Source organism: Anolis sagrei, chromosome 1 (genome assembly GCF_037176765.1).
Source record: "Anolis sagrei isolate rAnoSag1 chromosome 1, rAnoSag1.mat, whole genome shotgun sequence".
Lineage (NCBI taxonomy): Eukaryota > Metazoa > Chordata > Lepidosauria > Squamata > Dactyloidae > Anolis > Anolis sagrei.
Genome location: NC_090021.1, coordinates 118,415,215 through 118,422,604, shown reverse-complemented (window position 1 = coordinate 118,422,604; position 7,390 = coordinate 118,415,215).

Here is a 7,390-nt window from a genome sequence, read left to right as displayed (position 1 = left end):
CCCGGGTCACAATGAGTCTCTGGCCATTTGTCTAGCTTGCTATCGACCGTTGCAGCCAGAAAGACAGTGCATCTGTAAAATAGGAAATTTAGGTGCCACTTATGTGGGGAGACCAATTTAACTAATTTAAAACTCTCCAGCAGCATGCAAAAGAATGAAGAAGTACTCCATTGGTGTCACAAGTGGATGGTGAAGCGACAGCTCCCCCAGTGGCTGGAATTCAAAAAGCATACCCTCATGAAGCTGGAAAGCTAAATAGCTTCTGTGTCTCTGTCTAAATATGTTGTGTGTCTATGGCATCGAATGTTTCCCATGTATATGTGCATTGTGATCCACCCTGAGAAGGGCAGAATATAAATACTGTAAATAAATAATAAACTGTGGGGAAACATAAGCTTCTGTGAGGGAAGGATGAAATACAGCATCACTATTTCACCCTGTTATTTCACATTATTTTATTGTATTATTATAATATAATATTTCAACAACCTAATATTTCACATTAAGAACCCTAGACATAGATGATACCACTTTGACTGCCAAAAGTGAGGAGGAGCTGAGGAGCCTTCTAACCAAGGTGAAAGAAGAAAGTGCAACAGCTGGGTTGGAGCTAAACATCAAAAAACCAAGATTATGGCAACAAGTATAGAGGGAGAAAACGTGGAGGGAAATAGAGGGAGAAAACGTGGATGCAGTGACAGACTTTGTATTTCTAGGTGCAAAGATTACTGCAGATGCAGGCTGCAGTCAGGAGATCAGGAGACGCTTACTTCTTGGGAGGAGAGCAATGACCAATCTCGATAAAATAGTGAAGAGTAGAGACATCACACTGGCAACGAGGATCTGCATAGTTAAAGCAATGGTATTCCCCATAGTCACCTACGGATGTGAGAGCTGGACCTTAGGGAAGGCTGAGCGAAGGAAGATAGATGCTTTTGAACTGTGGTGTTGAAGGAAAGTGCTGAGAGTGCCTTGGACCGCCAGAAGATCCAACCAGTCCATACTTCAGGAAATAAAGCCAGACTGCTCATTGGAGGGAAAGATATTAGAGGCAAAGATGAAGTACTTTGGCCACATCATGAGAAGAAAGGAAAGCTTAGAAAAGACAATTATGCTGGGGAAAATGGAAGGAAAAAGGAAGAGGAGCCGACCAAGGGCTAGATGGATGGATGGCATCCTTGAAGTGACTGGATTGACCTTGAAAAAGCTGGGGGTGGTGATGGCCGACAGGGAGCTCTGGCGTGGGATGGTCAACAATGACTGAACAACAACAATTTCACCCTGAAATCTTTTCATATCATCTCATGTTGTGGTTAAGAGGCTCACTTCTTCACGTCAGTGTTTGGCCATAGACTAGGGGGTGCCAAACTCACTTTCACCAAGGGCCACATCAAGCTTTTGGTTGCCTTCAAAGGGCTGTTTGTAATTGCAAAAACAAAACATAACTATGTTCCTCTGACACTGAAAATCTCACGGGCCACATAAAATGAGGGGCTGGGCCGGATTTAGTCTGCAGGCCTTGTGTTTGACACATGTGACTAAGACAATGATTGTAAAGTGGCAGCAATGCCATGTAATACTGCAGAAAATAATAAATGATTAATTGGGCTACACTGGAATATCCACCTCTCTGCCTATATTTGATAGAAACCTAGATGCTCCAAGTGGCCACCTGTGAATATTGGAATCGCCTTAAAAGTCAATTGGAATGTGTTTTTAATAACTGACATTGTAAATCTTTTGGACAGAGGCCATTACTTTAAGGGTAGAAATTGAATGCCTGGATAAATGTAGCAATCTAAGTAGCACAGTTTGGAGCATTGCTGGTCAAAAGTAATTGGTTGTGTTAGTTGCTCTGGGCTGGCAGGCTGTGAGTTGTTACATCACTTGCTCCTACTGCCCCCTGAGTAATTTGATCCATTCCTCATTCCTTGCTTATTTTTCTTATTGCCTGGCTTTGGGGAAGCATTGTCTCTTAGGGTGCATCTACATTGTAGAATGAATGCAGTTCGACACCACTTTAACTGCTATGCCTTAATGCTATGGAATCATGTAAGTTGTGGTTTTACAAGGTCTTTAGCCTTCTCTGTCAAAGAGTGTTGGTGCCTCACCAGGCTACAGTTCCCATAAATCTACAGCATCGAGCCATGGCAGTTACAGTGGTGTCAAACTGCATTCATTCTACAATGTAGACACAGCCTTAGTAAAGAGGATTTTACATCTTCTTTCCATACAGCGTGAGTGTGTATGTGCAGAGCTAATCTATAATATTTTCAAGCTTCAAACTGGTGTTTCTCTATTGTTAAAAAACCTCAAAAAGCTACTTCAGAAGTGTTGCTATCATATATCCTGAAAGCCAGTAAGTGGACAGGCTAGTGAATCTAGAAAGTACAGCTCCCGTGTCTTCAACTACATTGCACGACAGAGCTTTCCAAACATTACATGTTGGTGACACACATTTTAGACATGTATTATTTTGCAACACTGCAATCCAATTTTATTAGCAAACCAGAGGTTAAATCAACCCCTTATAAGAGATACGAACACATACATAAATTGTAATAACAAAATGTATTGGTATACAACATATTTCATGAAAACCTTTCATTAATATTTTCAAATATATGATTTATTGCTTATTTTACATAGAATCAGAAGTTTCTCATGTGAAATACCTAAGCACTGCAGGTGACACAGTAATGTGTTGTGACACACAGTTTGGAAAGCTCTGTTGTATGATGTTGAATCCCCTTTACAGTATATTGAATGGAATCAAATTGAGCATAAACAGAGTCCTAGAGATCAGGACTCTGATAAAATATTTAAAATATATTAAACTCTATTAAAAATAGATTAAAAAGAAGCATAATAACTGTTTTGCAATGCTCCTTGTGAAATGAATAAAGGTATTTCTTAGTTCTTCTAAAGCTAAGGGCCAGGTGGCCTCTGTATTCTGTCAGGAGTGAGGTGTGCTCCACCTTCATAGGTTCGCAAAAGTACTTTATTAAAGGCAACATGGTTGCCTATAACATATTATTTCCAAATTCTGCATGGGAGAGTACGTATATATTTGGCACCAGTGACTTTTCTTTTTTTACACAAACTATCTCATATATGAAACCAGATCACATAGTTTCCCTCATTCAATTTCACTCTGAACATCTGGGCTGCTTCTGTAGTTTGACAGTTTACAAATATTGTAATGAAGAACAATAGTAGTACTGCAGAGGAAACAACCAAACATCATATTTTGACATTCTTAAGCAACACGAAACACGGTTATTTATCTGGCTTCTCTTTCTTTCTTTTGTTTCCATAAACAATAATCTTTCAATAACTCTGTTTTTAAAAATGAAAAAGTGGCCCCTATATCCTACAGAGCCACTGTAACAGATAATGTATATTTATTATATGTGTAATGAGCACTGAATGAGTTCATTAACTTTTTGAACTTACAGAGGGGTGGTTGTGTTAGTCTGTCAAAGCAATAGCAATGGGGCATGACAAATCAAAGATAAAAAAGTTACTGCATAGACTAGTACAGGGTTTGCTTCTGGTTGCTTCTGGTGTGAGGAAATCAGCAGTCTACAAAGATGTTGCCCAGGGGATGCCCGGAGGTGTTGCAATCCTGCAGGGAGGCTTCTCTCATGTGGCTCTTAATGAGACATGCCGCAGTATCACAGGATGTCTACACCCTACACCACTGGAAAAATTATACTATTTATCTGGCATTGCACCACCTGACATCCACTGGGAAGTAGCAGCCAATAATGAAAAAACGAAGGCAGTGATATATCTGGCCCATCCCCTGTTTGGATATACGTCAGCACACTAACACGTTAAATCAAGAAATAGCTTTCCAAGATCTACAGAGATACTTGCAGGAACACCTCAGCAAGTGAGAGTCCAAAAGTGGCAGGCCAAAACTCGGAACTTCAAGCTATGGCTGATACCAAACAAGACTCCCCCCTGGGCACACAGAAGACTGAGTGACTTGGAAGGCATTAAATAGAATGCACTCTGTCACCATGAGATGCAGAACCAACCTTAAAAAATGGGGCCACAAAGTGGAGTCCATGACATGCGAGTGTGGAGAAGAGTAAACCACAGACCGCCTGCTACAATGCAGTCTGAGCCCTGCCACATGCACAATGGAGGACCTTACTATAGCAATAGGAGAGGCACTCTGAGTGGCCAGCTACTGGCCAAAGGACATTTAATATAATGCCAAGTTTTTTTAAAAAAAACTTTATATTTTAAAAATGCATTACAACTGTACACTTGGTTCGCTTTTGACATGATAAATAAATAAAATGATGCAGGAGCCCTCAAACTTTTTTAAACAGAGGGCTAGTTCACAGTCCCTCAGACTGTTGGGGGGCTGGACTATAGCTCGAAAAAAACGTGGACAAACTCCAATGTACACGTTTATTTGTAATGCAAAAATAAGAAAATAAAAAAATCAAAGAACTATACAATATTTAAAATGAAGAACAATCTTACCCAAAATAAACTTACCAGTATTTCAATGGGAATTGTGGGCCTACTTTGGGGACCCCTGCTTGAGTGGATACATGTCCACTTCATCAGAATGTGTGAAGTGCTACTCAGAATTTCAAAGATACTAATAGTAACCAAAATGGTAGTTGCATTAGTCTGTAGCAGTAAAACCAACAAAGAGTCCTGTGGCAGTTTAAGGACTAAGGACTTTATCTCACAAAGCAGACATTAAGCTGTGAAAGTCCACATCTCATGACATGGGGTGCATTCCACTACTGGTCTACCTGTGATTCCCCCCCACCACCTCGCTATTGATGGCCAGGACTCTTCATAATTCACAATCCTGCAATATTCCTCTGTACTGGTAAGACAGAGTAAAGTGACATTTGGAGGTGGAAATCTCCTCCTTCCACCATCACTGTCCCCATATTGTCTGTTTTCTGTTTATATTTTATGGTTCCATTTGCCCTTTTGTTTTTCAAAGCTGAAATTGGAAAGTTGCTCTAGAATAAAAACAAAAATAATAAAATTATGGAACTGCAGAAATGCTGATAATCGGTGTTGCGAGAGTATATAGAAGTACGATTGTGGGACCATGAATTGCCTATACAACAGGCAATTCATTCAATGTATTTGCCAAACTGTTGCAATTACATGAATGAAGAAAGGTGTGATATCGAAGGTTCTCAGCCCAGAATCTATTTGGAATAGCAGATTTGTGCTATAAAGTCCTAACAGATATATTGCAACTTGAGCTTCGACAAACTGTATCCTATTTCCAAAGATATATGAGCTGGTTTTCAGAATTGTACACATGCATAATATGCATGAATGTCAGGGAAGGATATCAAATGGAAAAAGTACTGACAGCGACAATTATATTATCAACACTGGCCATTTAAAAAGAACATTGTTACAGATAGCACAAAACATCCTGGTCTTGGAGATGCCAAATAAACCTTATTTAGTCACAATTAAAGTAGACTTGGGCCTTCTACATTGCCATATAAAATCTAGATTATCTGCATTGAACTGGATTATCTGGCAGTGTAGACTCACATAACCCAGTTCAAAGCAGATAATGTGGATTATCTGCTTTGATAATTAGGCAGTGTAGAAGGGGCCTTATTGAACCATGAGTTAAAATATATGTAAATTCTTGTGGTTCAGTGAGTCTACTATAGTTGGGACTAACTATAGGATTCAAACTATACTGTGGGAAGAAATTCCAATACAAGCTTCCCCTTCTTTACTCCACAGAGGTGCCACATGCCCACTTTAAGGTGAATGACAGAATATCCTAGGAGGCTGAAATATCCCACCTCCTTTTTTAAAATTGCAATTTCTTGTGTTAGATTTATGTCCGTTTATTTTTTTTCCTGTAGCGATAAAGTAATTTCCCCTATGCAGAATGCAGAACAGCTTTGCTAACATATAATGGCATATCACACTTGAATGTGAATATGTATATGAACACCTGTTTTTGAGAGTCATATTGTAAGGATTTTGCAAAACTATATATTTGGGGATGTGGTGGAAAGAATTTATATCTGGATTTGTGGTATGTTTAGGTTATATCTGTGCTGTATGCTTTGCTGCTGCTAGTCAGTAGCAGGTTTAGGTTGGGGCAATTGTAAACAAGTACAGACAACCACCCAAGGCTGTAGAAAGGGAAATGCCATTGTCTGTGATGGACTGCAGCTCGCTGATTAAACGTCTGAGTGGTTTCATTTGAGAGCTCGAAGTGACGAATGGCATTCTGTCATTTCCTCTTTTAAGCCTCCCTTGTAATAAATTATTCCTGGGTACCAGTCTGCCTTTGTCAATCTGTTGTTAGTCACTGTAGTGATTTTGTAGCTTGTGTGGACCAAATCAATTTCTACATGTTGTAAGATTGTGGAGCTACTGGTTGTATCCTGATTCTTTGTTCCATGAGCTAAGCAATAGTTCCTGGTAAAAGGAGCAGATGGTGGTGGAATGCGATGGCTGCGGGAAACTTGCAAGAGGAACTTAGGAAAGCCCTGGGACACAAGGGCAGGGACAGAGCAGGACAGGAGGAAGTTTTTTTCTGGCATCCAAGTAGGAAATAAAAGAGAAGAAGCACCCCACAAGAGGGAGAGCAAAAGAACCATGCTAGGGAAACCTGTCTAATGGGATAGGGGTGAGGAAAAGGGAAGAAACTGGGTTTCATATCTGTCAGAAATTGTGGGTGGAAATTCCACTTTGTGTAGAAACAAGAACATTTATTTATTTACTCTATTTATATCTTTTTTTAAATCTATCCCAAAGGAGACTCAAGGCTGCTTTACAAATGGCAACTATTTGATGCCTTTACATAGGCTGCAATTCCAAGCATGCTTGTGTATTTACCACTGAAGTCAGAGACATTAGCTTATAGTGAATAGACTTGAAACTATTCTACAGTTACTGTATTTGCAATCTCTCTGAACATACTAGAGAGAACATACCTCTCTAGTATGCTCAGTTGCTGATTGATTTCTGTTTGCTGTGTGCCAAGGAAAAGAATAGGAAAAGGTTAAGGGAGAGACAGTGGGTGGGGTCATGCAAATTCCACACCAGTGGAGAGAGTTGGAAACACTGGGATGTCTGTGGTGGAGGAAACACATAAAATATAGGGTGACATTGGCAGGGCTCTTGGACATGTTCATGGCGCTCACTATAACCTGCAATGCCATTGGTGTCTCCTGAGTAGTGGGAGCCATAGTCCATTGTAAATAACATTAAGAACCAGTAGCACGCTGAACAAGGAAGTCAAGCCAGCTGCTCAATGGGGCACAAGGAGGATGACATTTCAGTCCCTTCCAATCAGTTAGTGAGACTTCTACAATGAGAACAAGCACCTCTATCACAATTCCTTGTTTCAGTCCCT